We start from the raw sequence: 21,356 nt of genomic DNA on the forward strand, positions 1-21,356 counted from the left end.
CACTGTCCTGTGATGGACTGTCATCCTGTCCGGGGTGAACATTGAGTAGCCTGGTGCCTTGTGCTTCCAGGATGGTCTCCAGACTGCAGGAACTCTACCTTAGGATAAGCAGTTAGGGGTCATGAGTGAGTGGATGATATTTCATGGGCTTAACAGCCTTCCCAGTCTTCCTTGAAAACACCAGTCGTCACACCTTCGCTGTCTGATCTCTGCTCAACAGGCTGAGGTGAGGTACTTAATCCTGTGCAAAATATCGTTTCTTGGTTTGTTATCAAATTTATGAGGATCTGAGCAGGAATCGGAGGAAAGAAACAATGAGATTTTAAAGAAAAGCAACACAACATGAGCTTAGTAACAGTACCAATTATGAGCAGTAATGTAATTATATAAAAACTTTAAAGATGTCTTTTCGGAGCCAATTTCAACTAAAGACTAATATGAACTAGAAGTCACAAGCAGGACCTGGTCCAAACCCCTGCGCCACCGCACCCCCCAGAAGCCACATTTAGTCAATGGATAATTTCTTTTAATAATTTAACAATACAATTTCTTACTTGTTTCTAAACAACTTCACTTTCTTCTGTTTGCTGCAGTGGCCATTCCTGTTATAACAGTAGAACACTGAATTATTGTTAATTGTACCAAGTTTAAAGAAAATTTAATCCAGAGTAGTATATAGATGGTAAAACATGTTGTGAAATATTGGACAATAAATCGGAAAAAACACATTAAAACAAACCTGATCTTGTTGTAAGGGCCCTAAAAAAAATAATTAAGTGTTAGATTTGTTCTATCTCAATGTCTATTTGAATAGTTAATTTCAGTGTTAATGGAAAAACTAAAGGTTATTTGGTAAATTTTTAATGGACAGTCTTTGTGTATACAAAGTCATTAAAATTGTCTTACCTGGTTTACTGGAGTTGTTTTTCTTTGAACAGAACCCTGATTTGTACAGTGTTACTCCTCCAACTAGAAATAACACTAAAATTATTCCAAGTACAATCCCAACTATCAGAGGAGCCCAATTCTTCTCTCCACACTGAGAATCAGACACATTGTCTCCTGGTTTCACTGTGGGAAGTTCTTTGGATTGGCAGCTGTGAAAATGCATTTAAATATATACATTATATATTATATATTTCATACACATTGAACATAAAATTTGTTGCATTTTCGTTTTATGCAATTAAATAAAAACTAAGGAGATAATGACAAAAACAAGAATAATGACAGATTTACTCTGTGTGTGGTATACAGGAGGTAGAAGATCCATCTGAGAAAGACTTTTCAGGGCAGTTCTCACATACAGTGTCATTGGAGTGTGTTCCTATCACAGCAAAACAAAGAAAATATTTTTCCAAACCCTAAAATGGAGATTACATTATTAATTTGCAAGGTAACTAATACTGATGGATTTAAAGTAAAACACATGAACACATCAGACCAGGGTGTTTGATGAAGTGTCCAGGTTTGCAGGTTGTGTGTTTCTGTGCTGCTCTACATCCTCCCTCATAAGGATCAATACAATAGTTCCCTTCCAGGACTCCACACACTGTGTCTGAAGAGGCTGTACACTCCTTCATTGTCTTTAAACCAAGATCTGTGGAGAAATACAGACAAGAAAATGTTCTATTATTTAAATGAAAATACACGTTTACATTAAAAACATTTTCTGTAATTAAAAAATGTGTTCAAACTTTTCTTTGAAGGGAGAGAATTCTTACGTTCATCACAGGTTGTACAGGGGTTGCAAATTTGGCGTCCATGTGGTTTATTAGTGAATGTAGATTCAGGACATGGAACACACTTTGTTGTGTAAGCTGCTGTACAATGTAGTTGAACACAAAATCCTAAAGAAAAGTGTATGTTAGTAATTTTTTGCTGTTTTCAAATAATAATGTTCCCCAATGAAAAAATGTGCTGTAACAGTTTTGATATATAAGTGACAGAATAAACAAAACCCACCAGGATCACAGGCAGGACAACATCTTTCATATACTTTATATTCAGTCCCATTACACGCAGAGCAGTGATTATGTTCCATAATCAGAATGAAAGATGCATATATCTGAAGAAATAAATAAAAAGGTACATTCAAGAATTAAAGTTTTCTTGGTGTTATTAAATATTAGTCATCTTTTTTTTAAGTACTGCATTTCTGGGATTTGTAAAATATTGAAATTTTTTTAACATGAAGTTTGCTGGAATCCCCCAAACCAAATATTCATCACACCACACTATTTGAAGGCAGATTGTGATGAAGAATGTAGTGACAAGAATCATTTCATCCACTGAATGCAGAAGAGAGTGTTTATAAGGTACAGTATTTAACTGACATTGACAGCTGGTTTCCGTGGGGAGTCAGTGGTTCAGCTTATTAATATGTACATTTCATTTTTAAGCGAAGAAAATGGCAACATACTGGCTCAAATACACACAAGCTGTTATTAACTGAAAGACAGAAAGACTTCCCTTATAAATTAAAAAGAGAATTATTCCTACATACCGCTTTGTAGAGAAGATGATTATGCAAATCCATTGGGAAAAAGTGCCCATAAAGCGAGTGAAGTAATAATATCTTATACGTAACGTATAAAACTGTTTTCATCCTTTTGATACAGTGCGAAGTTTGGTATCCTGAGGAAAAAGACTCATTTTAGTGCATTCATATTTCAGTCAGTCCCCGAATTACAAATGAGTTCTGTGTTCCCAGTCTGTCTTTAAGTTGGATTTTGTCTTTAGAATCGCATGTCTGCAGCTATGTGTCTCTTTTTTCTAATGTAATGCACAAATTGTATTTTCTATGAGATGCATGTCACTTGGAGAAAAATGCTACATTAATAAATGTAAATCGGCATTGGAACAGTTAGGTGGGTATTCTATCTAAGATGTCGTCAGTTGTCAAATGTTTGTCATCCTATCGTGTACCTTTCTATGCATAAACAATTTTAAAGAAACACTTCCGGATACACTAGAAAATATTTAATATAACAATACAGTAATAATAATAACAACAACAACACAATGTGATGATAATTACAGTGAAAATAACAATGTCATGATAATGACAACAACGAATAATAATAAATGTAACTACAGTATTTATAATAGAGAGAGAAGTACAGGACCGTTCATTCAGAATCAAAGGACTAGACTGTAGACATGTTCTTGTGGTCAGGGACGGGCGAACGGCCAGATGATCGGAGAAGTAACAGAGGCGAATATCCGAAATCGTATTCAAGGGACAACAAGCCACAAGCCAAGGTGAGTGGTTGTTATCAAAGAGACGTGGAGCGGGACTGGGGAACGATGGATGGGGGTCAGGACTTGGAAAAGCAAAGTGAGGTCCGTCACAAGGCACCCCAAGCGGGACTCGAACCCCAGACCCACCGGAAAGCAGGACCCAGTCTAACCCGCTGCACCCCCCTGTATACAGTAACTTGATTTTTTTTTAAAAAAATAATAGGCTTAATAATGAAGTTTTCATTTGATTGTTACTTAAGACGGACAAAAAATTAACTTCTAATCAGTAATGGGGCGGTTCGTAACTACAGTTTGCACGTAAATCGAACGTTCGTAATCCGAGAACTGCCTGCGCATGGTCTCTGTTACCTGCAGTTTCTACTTGACTGGTTCTTAAGCCCATTTCTCCATGACCACTGACTTGTTCTGAAAAATGTTTATGGCGTTGTTTGTGGTGGAGACACTAGTCCGTTCTATTGTTTAGCACCTAAACTCCAGTCCTTTTGTGGAAAAACCCCCAGCGTGGTTCCGAACTCCTTCGGGTCATTACAGTATGAACAGTGGTGATGAAACGAGCCAATCGTGGTAAATTAATGGATATGTATGTGTGTAAACTCGGAGTAGAGTAACTATATACCAGTTTTATGTACTAGGGCAGAGACACTCAGATCCACTTAGTTTGTTTCACGGAGAACATTTTATAGTTGCTTTTAAGGGTAAAGAATAAGTTGTTTAGTCATGTCTACACGTGTCAGTTTCGTGTGAAATAAAAGGACAACATTAAGTCTTTAAGAGCATGCACTGCATCACTCCCACACTTCTTACGTCACACCGTTCTTTGAACCCCGCCCTCATAACAAGAACAAGAAGAAGAACAAGAACAACCCATAGAAATAAAACAGAAACGTAACAACTTATTGAACAATTAAATAACAAATTAAATAACAAATAATACCGCAAAACTTACTCAGAATGCTCCTTCTAGGTGTGGATTTTTCTGTATGAAAAATAAGTATCGAAACAGAGAGTCGCAGGACCACAGTAAACAGGAATATTTACACGCGCGTCTGTCCGAGGAAAATACAGAAAGAAACACCAGCAACGTTAAAATCTGCGTCGAAGCGCACGAGTTTATTCCTGGAGAGGAAAACTTGAAACTTTTCGATCGATGTCCTTCTGTCTGAACGTCCTGTTTGCTCTTGTTCCAACTCCAACGTAAAAGCGAAGTATCTGTTACTCGGCGGGTGGGGGGGGGAGGGAGGGGGGAGTGTATCTAGTAGTACAAGTGTAAAAGGGCTGCACCAGTACCTATCCTGTGTTTGTGCAGTGAAACCTACAACGTTTAACCGCCGAATGAACTCATTCGCAGTACAACAATGTCATTTGCAGTTTTTACCTTTTTTTACCCCCCACCAATCAGAGTAACATGAATTTGAAACAGTTGCACGACCCAGCTGGGTTTATTTTATTTTATTAACAGAGCAAGAGCGACATGCACATGGTGGTAAAAACAAGGTGAAGAACCCAAGTGAGAGGAGAAAAGAAAATGACATAGTCAGTGTTTCGGAGTGAAGCGGTGCGAGGAGGTACGAAGGTGGTATCACAGGTAAAAGCAGGGTAAACTGAGTAAAACTGGGATGGTGCCTTTGTTTGTTCCATGCGAGCGCAGTGTGTTACACATTACTGTTCAAACTGTTAACATTACTGGTGTTCAAAAGGATGCAAATAACTTGTCATTGATGGCAATGAAATAAGATATTAATAACTAATTGTTATCAAGGTGCATAGTTGTATTCCAGTGTTACCAAACCTCAATCATCCCACCTCATTTCATGTCTAACCTTGAGACAGACAGTTCTCTAGAGTCAGAATCATAAAGGAGACCAGTTGTCTCATTGAGATTCCACAAGTTTGAAGGTGCTAAGGGGGGGGGGGTCTTTTAAAGCCAAGTGTTCTAATTGTCATCAGGTGCTTGATCGTCTTCAGGTGCTGTCAATTGCGGTGCGGGTGTGAACGTGACAAATACAGCTGGGAATTTTTGTTGGGGTAAAATATCTTTCCTGAGTGTACTGTAGCTGAATTGAAATTGTCAAGAATCTTTAGATCACATAACTACGGTCCCTTTTAACTGACTGCTAATTACCACAGATGGTTAAAATTATTTGTGATTCAGTGCAAAACACTTCCCACTGACAGTTGTATAATTCTAATTTACAACAACACAAATTGGCTAAAGCTGCTAATCCCGACATCCTGACACCACACACCTTCAGCCACCTACTGATATATTACAATGCAAGAGATCACTATAGCTGCAGTCCAGCCATTTCCCAGGACAGCCTCCTCATTTGTCCAAGGCTCCTTTAAGGTTATAGCGAGTGGCAGTTTTGGAAGGCCAGATATTCCTGGACATTGGCAGAGTACTGCGAGTAGTCTTGGTGTGCCAGGAGATCGGCTGTGAGAGCTCCCAGGAGCTCTCCTTTATCACAACGTCTGTCCATCAGATGGCCTCAGTAGCAGTTCAGTGACTCTCGGTGTTCCAACAGGTGTTCCAAAGTGACAGCCAAGTGTTGGCAGCTCACAGCACTGCTCAGATGTGATGTCCAGCAGAAGGCTGAGTGTTCTGGCCACTAGAGGAGCAGCAAATGCTGCTGCTTTAGTCAATGTGCAGAACACAGGCATCTATAGCTGAAAATCTATGAGGAAAAGAAAAAGAGGAATCAGAAAAGGCTGAATGGCAATAACACTTCATTCTCTTAATTCTTTTTTTTAATCAATAAATACTTGTTTTTTGATTTTTGTGAGATCTCCTCCCCCCCCCCCCCCCCCCCCAAGTGTTCCCTGGTTTACCTAAAAGTAACACATTTATTAAAAAAAAGCATAGTCCTTTATGCTACTGTTTAACTGTTTTATTTGACTACACACTAGTGGCCTGATTTAGCTCATCTTAATTTCATTTTCAAAGTTCTGTCATTGTATTTACTTACCTGTACAAAGTTCTTCTTGAAGCATGTTTGTATTATTTCTCCCTTTGCATTTCTGTTAACACAGTAATAGGCAGTTTTTATTAATATTATATATTGCAGTAGACGGGGGGACACGATGGTGGAGCGGTGCAGAGGGTTTGGCCTGTGCCTGCTCTCTGGCGGGTCTGGGGTTCAAGTCCTGCTTGGGGTGCCTTGTGACGGACCGGCGTCCTGTCCTGGTCTGTGTCCCCTCCCCCTCCAGCCTTACGCTCTGTGTTGCCGGGTTAGGCTTCGGCTTGCCGTGACCATGCTCGGGAGAAGCGGTTTCAGACTGTGTGTGTGTGTATTGTGATGTATGCCATTCAGTGGGCATAGAACAAAAAAATTATATACCTCTGTTCCCTTTGACTTAGCAAGATAGTGCAGGGAACATGAAGATTGATGTACCAGTTTCTTGTCCTGGTTCCGGCACTTTGACCCTGCATGGACAAAAGGTCAAAAATGAATGAGTGAATTACATTCATTAAGAACATACACAGCCTACACTTTGTGGGCAAATGTTACAAAGTAACAGACTCAAGAAACCTACATTACATTGTATTTATTTTTGTCTATAGTTTCTATCTGCTTATCATAAACCGTTCACTTAAGTCAGTTGATACAGAATGCTACTACATGAGTTGTGTGACCTACCAAAGCATTCTCATGTTCCCCGACTCCTTGTCTATCTAAAGTGACTTCCTGTAGCTGTATGTGTAAAGTTCAAACCCCTGGATAAAGCCTACAAACCCATCAACAAATCTACTCCCTGATATTAGTAAGTAACAATTCAGTCTGTTCATAAAACAGTAGAACAAAGAAAATATTTGACGAAACCCTAACAACGAGATTACATAAATTTGCAAGTTACAAATCATACAGATGGATTTACTTGAGGTGGCACAGCGAGTAGCGCTGCTGTCTCACAGTGCCTGAGTGATGCAAGAGAATATGGGTTTGATCCCTGCTCAGTCTGTGTGGAGTTTGCATGTTCTCCCCATGTCTGTGTGGGTTTCCTCCAGGTGCTCCGGTTTCCTCCCACAGTCCAAAGACATGCTGTTCAGATTCCCCCATAGTGTGTGAGTGACAGAGAGAGTGTGTTCCACTGATGAATGCATGAGTGACCCAGTGTAAGTAGTGTATCTAGCAGTGTAAGTCACAGCGGTGAATAAGGTGTGTGGGCATAGTATCCATTGTAAGTTACTTTGAAGAAAAGCCTCTAAGTGAATATATGAAAAATTTAAAGTAAAGCACATGAACACATCAGACCAGGGTGTTTGATGAAGTGCCCAGGTTTGCAGGTTGTGTGTTTCTGTGCTGCTCTACATCCTCCCTCATAAGGATCAATACAATAGTTCCCTTCCAGGACTCCACACGCTGTGTCTGAAGAGGCTTTACACTCCTTTACTGTCTTTACACCAAGACCTGTTGATGCAAAAATGAAGAATATCCATGATAGATTGTAGAATAAATTTGTCAAGTTTAAAAAAGTGGTTAATTTGAAACACGACTTCTCACCGTTTTCACACAGTAAAGTACTGGTGTATGCTGTACAGTGTCTGTAAACCTGAGTTCCTAAAGAAGAGTGAATGTGTCCCGATTTTGTCACACCCTCTTCCAAATGAGAACATGTGCCTGTACAGGCAGTCCCCAGATTACCAACGAGTTCCCTTCCTCAGTCTGTCTTTAAGTCAGATTTTGACAGAAGTCAGAACGGTTCGGTATGGTGGGTATCTAACGTCAGTCAAATGTTTGTCTTTGTATATGGTATATTGTGTATCTTTCTTTGCATATGAAACATTAAGGAAACACTTCCAGATACACTAAAACATCTTTAATATAACAATAGAGTGATAATAATAGTACAATATAATGATGTAATAAGAAATGTAACAACAGTATTGATAATAGAGAGAGAGAGACATAGAAAGAGATGATAATTAATGTTACTACTTTCATGATAGAGGACACTGAGGAAGCTGGACCCAAGTGCAAGATTGTTTATTTAGAAAGGACTAGATGAATGGGGGGTGTGAGGACATGGCAGCTTCAGCTGGTACCCACTGTGTGGTGGATCTAGGGTTCGAGCCCAGCTTGGGGTGCCTTGTGATGGACTGGTAATCTGTCCTGGGTGTGTCTCCTCTCCTCCTCGGCCTTGCACCCTGCGTTGCTGGGTAAGGCTCTGGCTTGTCGTGACCCTTGGAACAAGCGGTTGTTGACAATGGATGGATTGACTAGATGTGTTCTCGTGGATGGGGAAGAGTGAATGGTCAGTCTTAAGTGCATGAAGTCAGAGCCATGAGGGAATCTCTGGGGAAAGCTAGACGGTCATCCATAATTAATATTTTGCCACCATGTCTGTTACCCAGTTATACAGCTGTGTAATTTTTACTCCATCAGTTCAGTATAAGTCCCGCTCAAGAGGAAAACAACAGGAACAGGATTCTTCTCTATCCACTGCTGCTCATCCAAGAAATTCAATGGATCTGTTTTCCAGGAATGAATCCCAGTTCTTTCATTTCACTTTTTGTCTTCAACGTTCTGCTCCATGACTCATCTGTTGTACAATTCTTCTAAAACTCTATGTGAAAAAGTTTATAAAAATATTTAACAAAATAATACCATGGCTCACAGTTCTCTGGTTTCGGATGAAGCGAAGATGGATGCACAGGCAGCGTTTATAATGAACATTTTGATAGAGCACCAGCACACAGGGAAATAATACTTTTGGTCGAAGGACCCCATTTCCTATGGTACCTGTGCGCCAAGATAGCCCCCAAGCTCTTTCCTCTCACAAGCAAACAGTCACCCCTGTATTTTGTCCATAAGTCTCCCTAGTGGTTGAGCACTTTTTATTTATTTATTTTTTTAACCAGTGCATCAAACCTGCCTTCTTAACCTGCTTGGCACCCCCACCCTCCGGCTTTCATTTTACCCAGAATCCAACTACTTACAATAGACCTGTTTTCCCGCCCAAACTGGTGGTAACACGGGTCATTGCAATACTTCAAGAAGAGGGTGGCAGCAAGTCAAACTTCTGCCTCGCAGCACATCGATTGTACAACTAGATGTAGGTTTGCTTAGTTCAATCTTAGAGTTTGCATGTTCTCCTAAAGTTTGTGTGGGTGTCTTCCACGTGCTCGGGTTTCCTCCAGGTGCTCAGGTTTCCTCTCACAGTCCAAAGTTGTGTTTCAGGTGAATTGGTGACACTAAGTTGCCCTTCATGTGTGTGTCACTGCCCGGTGATGGACTGGCATCCTGTCCACAGTGAACACTGACACTGAGTAGCCTGGTGCCCTGTGCTTCCAGGATGGGCTCCAGACTGCTGCAACCCTGCCTTTGGATAAGTGGTTATGGGTCATGAGTGAGTAGGTGATATTTCTTGGGCTTCCCATGCTTCTCCTTCAGTTTCACCTTATTACAAGACTTTTTGGAAAACATCAGCTGTCACATCTTCACTGTCTCAACAGACTGAGGTGAGCCATTTAATCCAGTGCAAAATGTCATTTGTTGGTTTGATTCACAATTTATGATGATCTGGGCAGGAATCTGGGGAAAGAAAGAATCTGATGTTAAAAACATCCAACAAGCTTAGTAACAGGACCAATAATGAGCAGTTGCGTTTACATGAAAACTTTAAAGATGTGTTTTCAGAGCCATCATCAATGGAAGGCTCATATCAGCTAGAAGCAACATTTAGTCAAGCATTTATTTTAATAATTTTATAACAGTTTCTCACTTTTTCCTGATCGATTTCACTTTCTTTTGATGGCTGCAGTGGCCTTTCCTGTTATAACAGTAGGACATAGAATTATCGTTAAATGTACCAATTTCAGAAATTTAAATAATTTAATCTAGAGAAGTATACAGATAATAGAAAAAAATAGTATGTGAGACATCAGACAATAAATAAGCAAAAACATATAAAAACAAACCTGATCTTGTTGTAAGGGCCCTAGAAAAGAGAATAAAATGTTTGTACTGTACTGTCAATGTCAATTTGAATAGTTAATTTCAGTGTTCATGGCAAAAATTGATGGTAAGTTTAATTTTGTTAATTTTTAATGGACATGTTTTCTATATACAAAGTCATTAGTATTGTCTTACCTGGTTTACTGGAGTTGTTTTTCTTTGAACAGAACCCTGATTTGTACAGTGTTATTCCTCCAATTGCTAATAACAATAAAATTATTAGAACTACAGTCCCAACTATCATAGGACCCAAATTCTTCTCTCCACACTGAGAATCAGACACACTGTCTCCTGGTTTCACTGTGGGAAGTCCTTTGGATTGACAGCTGTGAAAAAACATTTACAGATATATATGAGATTATATATGATATACCTAAGATACACTGAACCATAAAATTTGTTGCGTTTTTGTTTTATGCAATTAAAATCTAAGGAGATGATGACAAAAATTAGAATAAGAGAATTACTCTGTGTGTGGTGTACAGGATGTAGAGGATCCATTTGAAAAAGAGTTTTCGGGGCAGATCTCACACACAGTGTCAGCAGAGTCTGTTCCTATAATAACAAAACAAAGAAAATATTTTACAAAACCCTAAAATGGAGAGTACACTGCAAATTTACAAGGTTACAGAGGGGTTTAAAATAAAAAATAAACACATCAGACCAGGGTGTTTGATGTAGTGCCCGGGTTTGCAGGTTGTGTGTTTCTGTGCTGCTCTACATCCTCCCTCATAAGGATCAATGCAATAGTTCCCTTCCAGGGCTCCACACACTGTGTCTGAAGAGGCTGTACACTCCTTTACAGCCTTTAAACCAAAACCTATTAAAGAAAAATTAAGAATATCCCAGACAGGCTATAGAATAGATTTATCAAATTTACAAAAAAGTGGTTAATTTGAAACGTGACTTCTCACCTTTGTCACACACTATGCAGGGAAAACAGTAAATCAGACCATTTGGTTTGCTGGTGAAAGTGGACCCAATACATGGTACACATGAAGTACTGATGAACTCTGTACAGTGTCTGTAAACTCGGGTTCCTAAAGAAAAATAAATGTGTACTGATTATTTCACACCCTCTGCCAAATTAGAAAATATGCCTGTAATCCACAAATCAAGTATCTGTACACTGTATATTAAAGGGGCTGCAGTAAAAGAAAACTCACCAGGTGGACACATGGGACAACATTCTTCAATTATTTTATATTCAGCCTGATCACATGGAGAACATAAGTTTGGTTTTAAAATCAGAAGGAACACTGCACATATCTGATGAGAGAAGAAAATATTTCACCTTAAGTATTATATGCAGCTATCAAATAAACGCTAGAATACTGCAAAGCACTGAAGATAGGGTGGAGAAACCATCTGATGTATGCATTTTAAAGGACACTTCAGCTTTCTAAGATACACAAAAGAAAACTGTTTTTTATAATGATAAATCATAATGAAAAAACATACATGGAATTTTTTTGTCCCTGATTGGAGAATATCAATATCATTCATACTGAAATCACCACATTATCCATCTTTTTGTGGTGACACGTCTGTTTGTCACTGGTGTTCCTGGCATCCCTGACAACTGCGTGCTTGACAACCGTGGATCCGATGACCGCGTGCCTAACAGCTACCTGCTGAACGACCACCACGACCCTCCCAGTGACAACCCCGGAGACACAGTATAAAAACACCCACTCCGACGCACCTGGCCACGAAACTTACAACTGAGAGATGTTCTCCTCACCTATCTGCCAAGGCTCTCTGTTCTGTGGGCACAACCTTCATGTGATATAAATAAAGCAACTTAAACATCAGCATCTGAGTCTGCTCTTCTGGTTTCCTACACTCAACATGACACCGCTTCCTTCAGATTAACCCACCTGAGTGGTGTTGTGTTTACTCAGTAAACACACTGAGAATGATTTTGTTAACTGGCACGTAGCCTCGTTTAATGTCCACGCTGGGTTTTCACAACCATGTGCTTTTTTGTATCTCCTCTAAATCCGCTTCCTTGCTGCCTAGGTATCCTTCCTGTACCTACCGAACACATCTGCCCTCTATAGGTAATAACAGAAACAACAACTGATCACCACATCCCCTTTCCTTTGAAAGTAGAAACCTTAATAAACAGAACTAAAACATGATAGATACTTAGATACTATATTACAACAGATAGCCAAGTATTACAAAAACCAAGAAATTTCAAAATTATACATATTCTATATGCACAAATGCCACAGAAAACAAGCATCTACAAATTAAGTCTGTCGGGTTTCTTTATGGTTCGCAGTGATCTTCTTAGTACCGGAGGATCACTTGTCCCGGCAGAGTGATCATTGTCAGGTGCTATGGACGAGGAAGCCTGTGTGCTCAAAGGCACTTGATCCTGTGATGAGGCTTGAACCTCTTCTCTCTGATGATCATCCAATGATTGGCTTGTTTCTTGTGTCTTGAGAAGACTCCTACGATTTCTCCTGAAGACCTGTCCATTTTCTGCTCTAACCACGTATGATCTCGGATTCACTTCTTCCAGCACAACAGCTTCCCTGTCCCAGTGGTTTGAATCCCCAAACCTGACAACATCATACTTTGATAACGGTTCCAGTCTTTTGGTATTTTTGTCGTAGTTTGTCTTCTGTCTCTGTTGTAGAGCTTTTTGTTTCATTGCGATGTCCTTTATTACATCTTGCTTCATGTCACCTCTGTAAGGAAGCGTTGTCCTGATTTTGCGACCCATCAAGAGTTCTGCAGGAGATGCACCATGTTCCAGAGGCGATGCGCGATAACTCAGAAGAGCTAAATATGGATCTGATTTGCTCTCTGACGCCTTCTTGAGCAATTCACAATGTGCACTCCTTTCTCCGCCTTCCCATTGGACTGAGGAAACTGTGGACTTGAAGTCACATGCTGGAAATCATAGTGAGCAGCAAAGTCCTGAAACTCACTTGAACTGTAACAAGGACCATTGTCACTCATCACCACAGTCGGAATGCCATGCCTGGCGAAAACGGATTTCATGTGCTGTATCACACATGCACTCGAAGAATTGGACAACAGTGCTATCTCAGGGTAACTGGAAAAATAGTCCACTACCAAAAGGTAGTCCTTCCCATTGAAATGGAACAGATCAGTACCCACCTTTTGCCATGGATACTTAGGTAAGTCCACTGGGACCAAGGGCTCTCTTGCCTGCTTGTTCTGATGCTTGAGACAAATTTCACATGTACTGACCATTTTCTCAATGTCAGCATTCATTCCAGGCAAATATATTGCATCCCTTGATCTTCTCTTGCATTTCTCTATTCCAAGATGTCCTTCATGTATCCTGCAAAGCATTTCCTTTCTCAGGACCTGTGGAATTACAGTTCTGTTTTGTCTCAACAGAAAACCAATTGCTACACTGAGCTCGGCTCAAACATTGTAGAACTGTGGACAGGAACTCTTGACCCATCCATTGTTCAAATTTGTAATCACCGTCTGCAGAACTGGATCTTTTCTCGTCTCTTCAGCTATTTGCTTGGACTTCTGATCAGACACTGGAAGGCTTTCCACAACAACATTCACATGCATGTCCACATCAACTTCAGTAGAGCTCACTTCATGCGATTCGCATGCTGATGGTGCGCGAGACAATGCATCAGCTAAAACAATGTACTTCCCTGGAGTGTACACTAGTTCAAAGTCATAACGCTGCAGTCTCATCATTAGACGCTGAATGCGTGGAGACATCTCATTCAGATTCTTTCGAATGATTGCTATTAAAGGCTTGTGATCTGTTTCAGCAGTGAATGATGGTAAACCATATACGTAGTCATGAAATCTCTCAAATCCAAACACAAGTCCCAAGCACTCTTTCTCTATCTGAGCATATCGGCTTTCAGATTGTGACATTGTTCTGGAGGCATAAGCTACTGGTTTCCAGCCGTGAGCCTCTTCTTGGAGCAAGACTGCGCCTAGCCCATATTTTGATGCATCTGTGGAGATTTTGATCTTCTTGGACGCATCAAAGTATACGAGAACTGGTGCCGTTGTCAACGTTGACTTGAGGATATTCCATTCTTCCTCATGCTTGCTTGTCCATCGAAACTCGTTTTTGTGACTCAGCAGTTCCCTGAGTCTAGTTGTTTTCGTGGAGAGATTTGGAATGAATTTACCAACAAAGTTCACCATCCCCATGATCCGCAGCACACCTTTCTTATCCACTGGACTCGGCATGTCAAGGATTGCCTGTATTTTACTTCTATCAGGCCCTACACCATGTCCTGACAACTTGTCGCCCAGAAAGGTAATTTCAGTTACACCAAACTGACACTTGGCTTTGTTGAGCCGCAGTCCATATTCCCTAATTCTGAGAAGTAGCTTCAGAAGCCTCTCGTTGTGCTCCTGTAATGACGATCCCCATACCACTATGTCATCAACATATGCACGAACTCCACTAAGCCCTTCTATGATGTGCTCCATGGCACGATGAAAGATTTCAGATGCTGATATTATGCCAAAGGGGAGTCGTAGGAAGGAATAACGTCCAAATGGTGAGTTGAATGCGCAGTATTTGGTGCTGTCCTCGTGAAGTTTTAATTGCCAGAACCCTTGAGAAGCATCAAGTTTGCTGAAATACTTAGCACCAGCCATCTCACTGGTAATCTCCTCACGCTTTGGAATCTAGTAATGCTCTCTTTTTATATTCGCATTTAAATCTCGAGGATCCATGCATATCCTCAAATCACCATTCTGCTTCTTCACACAAACCATGGAGTTCACCCAGTCTGTGGGTTCCTCCACTTTCTTTATAACTCCCAGAGCTGTCATCCTGTCAAGCTCCTTTTTTAGTTTATCTTTTAGTGGTGCTGAAACTCTTCTTGGAGCATGTATCACAGGCTGAGCATCTTCTCTAAGCTGAATTTTGTAAGTAAATGGGAGAGCTCCCAGCCCCTGGAAAACATCCTCAAATTTGCAGACAATATCATTTGGAGTTTCCTGTTGTGCCAATGCTACATCATGACTATTGATGCAATACACTCGTCTGACGAATCCTAACTCCTCACAGGCTTTGTCACCAAGAAGGGAGTGATGATCATCTGGGACTACAACAAAGACAAGGCGATGAATTTTGCTCTTTACACGTACTTTGAGTCTACACACACCTTGAGTGTTATGTCCTGCCCATTGTAAGCTTTAAGCGACACTGGACTTTTCCGAATGTGAGGTCTAATTTTCATCTCCCTTATGTCACTTGTGCTTATCAGATTGGCCTTAGCTCCAGTATCAAGTTTCAGTGAGACAATGGACCCATTTATTTCTAATGACACAATCCATCTATCCCCAGACACACTGTCCACCTTTGAGACATTTTCTTCTTCAGTCTCATTGCAGCGCCGAACACTTTCTGTATCACCGTCGATCATCCCCACAAAGAAAGTCTCTGACAATTCCGTCTCTTCCACAGCATGCACATTTGTTGTTGACTTCGACTTATTCTTCTTTGAGAAACATTGTTTGGCAAAGTGGTTCACACCTTTGCATTTTGCACATTGCTTCCCATAAGCCGGGCATCGCCTGGGTTGATGCACCGAACCACATCTTTTACAACTGAATGCCTCAGTGCCTGTCCTCGGCGTGGATCGTGCACTTCGCTTTTTCATTTGTGTCAGCAACAGCAGCGCTCACTTTGTCACCGAAAGTTTTCGAATGCAGCAAAGCAAGTTCACTCGCATGACAAATCTTGACAGCATCATCCAACGTTAGCTCCACTTCCCTAAGCAGTCGTTCCCTCACTTTCTTCTCGTGAATGCCAAAGACAATTTGATCCCTAATCAGCGAATCAGTCAAAACACCAAAGTTGCACGTTCTCGCTTTTAGCTTCAGGTCAGTTAAGAAAGAGTCGAAGCTTTCTCCTTGAATCTGAACACGCGAGCGGAACACATACCTCTCGTACGTCTCATTTTTCTTGGGCGAGCAGTGCTCGTCAAATTTCCTGACGACTTCCTCAAAAACCTCTCCATCCCCAGGTCTTGCGAATGTGAAGGTGTTGTACACGTCTAGTGCCCGAGGTCCAGCCACCGTCAGAAGCAACTCAATCTTTCGCGCATCCGGCTTGTTATCCAGCCCAACCGCTCGCATGTACAGCAAGAATTGCTGCTTGAACGCCCGCCAGCTGCTGTCGACGTTCCCGGTTAGTTTCAAGGACTCAGGCGGTTTAACAGCATCCATCGTATTGGTATTCCTCACGTTTGTCAGCTGCTCAGAGTCAGAGCACTCCTGGTACCATGTTGTGTTTACTCAATAAACACACTGAGAATGCTATTGTTAACTGGCACGTAGCCTCGTTTAATGTTCACGCTGAGTTTTCACAACCATGTGCTTTTTTTCGTATTCCTGCTAAATCTGCCTCCTTGCTACCTAGGTATCCTTCCTGTACCTACCGAACACCTCTGCCCTCTATAGGTAATAACAGAAACAACAACTGATCACCACAAGTGGTACTTTGTCAAGGTGAATTCTCATCTGGGATGTTAATCAGAAGGTGTCTTCAGTGTGACTTTATTCAACGGCTCTGCTCTCACATACTGAACAAGCTTCCTTTGTGTTGTCATTAATTATTAGTGGTGTTTTGTGAGTACTGCATTTCGGGGATTAGTTTGTAAAATAATAATGAAATTTCGCTACTGTAAAATCTGCTAGAATCCCCCAAACCAAATATTCATCACACTGTACTATTTCAGGCTAGATTGTGACCAAGAACGCAGTGACAAGAATCACTTAATTCACGGAAAGCAGCAATGTGTGTTTATAAGGTACAGTATTTAACTGATATTGACAGCTGGTTTCTGTGGGGAGTCAGTGGTAGCAACAGCTTATTAATATGTGCATTTTTTTTTCAAGCAAAGAAAATTGCAATAACTTGACTCAAACACACACAGGGTAAGTGTTCTTAACTGAAAGACGGAAAAGACAATTATTCTTACATACCACGTGGTAGAACATCATATCCAAATCCATTGAGGAAAAAATAAAAAGTGTTTGAGAAGTGCCCATAAATGCGAGTTAATTAATAATATCTTATATCAAGCTGTTTTTATCCTTTGCAACCATGTTCAGTTGTAAAAGTTCATTCTTCAACCTGAGGAAAAAGAGACTCATTTCAGTACATTTATATTTCAGTCAGGAGGTTCATGGTCTCTGTTACCTGCAGTATCTGCTTGACTGCTTCTTGCCCATTTTTCCACGATCACTGTGTTGTTGTGTTTACTCAGTAAACACGCTGAGAGTGATTCCTGTTAAACTGGTGTGTACCCTCGTCAGCGACACACATATGTAGACACGACTGAACTATTTAAACCACAAAGCAATTGAATTAGTACACAGAAAACACTTTAATTTTACTTTTAAAACATCCTATGTAATACTACTAGGAAGGTGATCAGCAATCATCAATATTCTGGTAAAGTTTTATGCAACTACTTGTGTGATGAACATTGGTTCATATGCCATGGAAAGAATCACACACACACACACACTTTCTGAACCGCTTGTCCCATACAGGGTCGCGGGGAGCCGGACCCCAACCCGGTAACAGAGGGCTTAAGGCCGGAGGGAGAGGGGACACACCCAGGACGGGACACCAGTCCATCGCAAAGCACCCCAAGCGGGACTCGAACCCCAGACCCACTAGACAGGAGTACCCGGTCCAACCCACTGCGCCACCGCACCCCCTGGCGACAGGAACGCAGTTTTCCTAAGTCTCGCGGATTTGTCAAGTGTACTTAAGAATCCTACGTCTACATGATCTATGTCTCTTTCTGCCAATATTAATACACACACTGTATTTTCTGACATGTACGTCGCGGCTTTGGAGAAAAGCGTCTGCTAAATTAATAAATAAGTGTAAAACGAACTAAGTCAGTCAGTGCCTTTTTGTCTGATCTGAGTGTCTCTTCCGCCCTCTTCAAAAAACTGTAGTTATTCTACTCCGTGTTTACACACATCTACATTAATTTACCGCGTTTTTTGCCCGTTTCGACACCACTGTTCATCACACACACGCATACTTACACTAAATGCTCCATGATCTGGGTGAAGATTCTCTTTACCCGTCGCCGGTATGAAAAATAAAACAAAAAAGTATCGAAAAAGAGTCGCAGGACCGCTGAGTAAACAGGAATATTTACACCGTCTGTCGGAGTAAAGAACAGAAATACCAACAAGAGCGGTAAATGTGCGTCGAAGCACACAAGTTTACTCCTGAAGAGTAAACAAACTAGTTAGCAAAACTGCATGATTCAAATCTGTTCAGTCTGGACTGTCATATCATATGCTGTTTCGTGATACTGATAGTAAAAACGAAAGTATCGGAGCTCTGTGTCACTCCGCGGGGGTGGTGATACAAGAATCTTAGTACAAAGTGTAAAAACTATGGCTGTACCCACCTATCGTATGTAATAAAACCTACAGCATTACCACCGAACGAATTTACTAGCACTAGTAGAAGCATAATTCTGGATTCATACGAAGTCGTTTTGACTTTTTTAAAGTTTTTACGTGTATTGTAACGACCCGCGTTACCCGGAGTTTGAAACCAGCCAGGAAAATGGGTTTGTTCTAAGTATTTGGATTGTGGGTAAAATATGAGTAAGTATTTCTGGGGATTTACGAGCAATATAAGGATGACTGTGTGTTGGAGAGTGAGGAGCGAGAATGGCAGGGGGGACGGGCTAGGTCTAGGATGCTGAGAAGATACTAGATAGGCTTGTTGAGGTGCAGGTCCTTCGGAGTTACGGGGTAAGTTCCTTTTTAATTATTTATGGTTTTAAGCCTTGGGGTATGTGTTTTAAAGATTCTGTCATGTAGCATTTATATTAGTTGGTCTTACTCATTCTTGTTTTTGTTTTATTTTACATTTTATTATTCATTGGCTTGACAGTTTTAGGATTAGTTTATTTATTGAATAGAAATTTTAATCGGCAGAAATGATGACTAGAGAAATTTTTACCTATCTAGTTGGACAGTGTGTGAAACAAACACTTTTTGTGGGCTGGTAATCCATTCCCTATATTTTGCAGTAGGGAAATGTCTTAGCACAAGGTCTTTAGGGGAATCTAAATTTTTATCTGCTCTAGGACTTTAACACTTGTAAGATCAGATAAAAATATGAAGATATGAGGAAACTCACCGAGTAAAACATTTGAGAAGCCGGACATTCTTTGCGTTTGGTGAAGGAAGTTTCTGCGTAAACAAAAATTAGGCTCTTCATTTCCCTGAACAACCGAGCGGTGAAGTGTAGTAGTGGTCGACGGTGTTTGACTGTCTGGTGGAGCAAGAGATGTCCTGGTGGTATTTTGGGTACAGATTTCCTGAAGTTGGCTTGGTTAAACTGCCCAGTGAGCAGGGCATCTGGGTGTTTGTTCTCATACAGGAATCAGCTTTATCTCACAGCGATCTCTACCAACTCCTGGTCCAGGCCATGGTGATATTCCACTTGAACTACTACAACTCTTTCCTTCAACTCTTTTCTATGGCTCTGCCATCAATCCACTTCAGTTGACACAGAACGCTGCTGCACGAGTTGTGTTTGACCTGTCTAAGAGTTCCTACCTATCGCCCCTCTTTTCTCTCTATTGGCTTTCTATGGCTACCCTGATCAAATTACATTTACATTCATTCATTTAGCAGATACTTTTCTCCAAATCTATATATACACACATACACACACACACACACATTTTCTGAGCCGCTTCTCCCATACAGGGTCGTGGGGAACTGGAGCCTACCCAGCAACACAGGGCGTAAGGCCAGAGGGGGAGGGGACACATCCAGGACGGGACAATGCCAGTCTGCCGCAAGGCACCCCAAGCAGGACTCGAACCCCAGACCCACCAGAGAGCAGGACCCAGTCCAACCCACTGCGCCCCCCTAATCTACATACATCTTATGGAAAATACAATGTGTACATTAGCAGAAGGAGAGACATAGATGCTGACGTGATTAATTGCATTTAGCTTCTTTCCACCATATTTTCATCATACGAGTAGCTACATAAAATTTATCAGTATATGCACAATTCCTGATCACCTTCCTAGTATTTTTTTAAGAGTACAAAACTGAGTTCAGAGTACAAAAATTCAGTACTCTGATCACAGCCTACAAAGCCATCAATGGATTTCCTACTTGATATCTACAACACCTGTTCACTCAATACATCCAAACCAGACTGCTACGCTGCTCCGCCTCTGCCTGCTTGGCGGTCCCACAAACAAAAGCACAAGGGTTTTCGGTTCTGACTCCGATGTGGTGGAATGAATTCCCTCTGCTACTCAGAAGTGCTGAATCTCTACCTTTAAAAAGTTTGCAAACTCATCTCTGACTCACTTTTTTCCTGATCTTTTAAGAGCATGATAATTGTGTAAATATTTAATAATTTTGTGACTAGAAATTGAATGGATAATGAATCTTATATAAATACTTTTGCCCATATTTATGATGATGGCACTTCATTGACCATGTTCCTAAAACAAACGTTTCCATTACTTGGATCAACAGTACTGGTAAATATAACCATAAGCAGGGTTGGGGTGAGTTTAAAGCAAATTCTTTTAAACACTTACTGTTTTAACATAACACAGCAAAACTCTTTTCAACATTTACATATTTGGTTAACATTTTCCACTAAAGCAACTTGCAATTATTTATCCAAGTATACAGCTGGGTAATTTTACTGGTGCAATTCAGGGCAAATACCTTGCTCAAGGGTATTACAGCTTGAGGGGGGATTTAAACTTGTGACCTTTTGGATCGAAGATTGCAGCACTCCCACTATGCTACCAGCTGTCTTACTGTTGTGGTTTCACAGAAATGTGGACCAAAGAAGCCAAAAGGTCTAAGAGGAACTAAAAGTATGACAGGAAAGTCCCCATTTCACTGAGCATGGCCTCACTCACAGAAACACACACACACACATTTTCTGAACCGCTTGTCCTATACAGGGTCACGGGGAACTGGAGCCTACCCGGCAACACACAGTGTAAGGCTGGAGGGAGAGGGGACACACCCAGGACGGGACACCAGTCCATCACAAGGCACCTCAAGCAGGACTCAAACCCCAGACCCACCAGAGAGCAGGAAACGGTCAAACCCACTGTA

At 40.9% G+C, this 21,356-nt stretch overlaps 1 protein-coding gene across 1 annotated transcript in view; it reads right to left on the reverse strand.

The window, feature by feature from the left end:
• Positions 1–247: 247 nt before the first annotated feature.
• Positions 248–21,356, reverse strand: part of LOC108922356 (tumor necrosis factor receptor superfamily member 5-like) — a 533,457-nt gene continuing 512,348 nt past the window's right edge. Inside the window, exon 10 of the transcript XR_003797213.1 lies at positions 248–287. The gene's annotated coding sequence lies outside the window, so the exon portion shown is untranslated. The remainder of the gene's footprint in view (positions 288–21,356) is intronic.

This window comes from Scleropages formosus, chromosome 2, assembly GCF_900964775.1.
Source record: "Scleropages formosus chromosome 2, fSclFor1.1, whole genome shotgun sequence".
Taxonomy (NCBI): Eukaryota; Metazoa; Chordata; class Actinopteri; order Osteoglossiformes; family Osteoglossidae; genus Scleropages; species Scleropages formosus.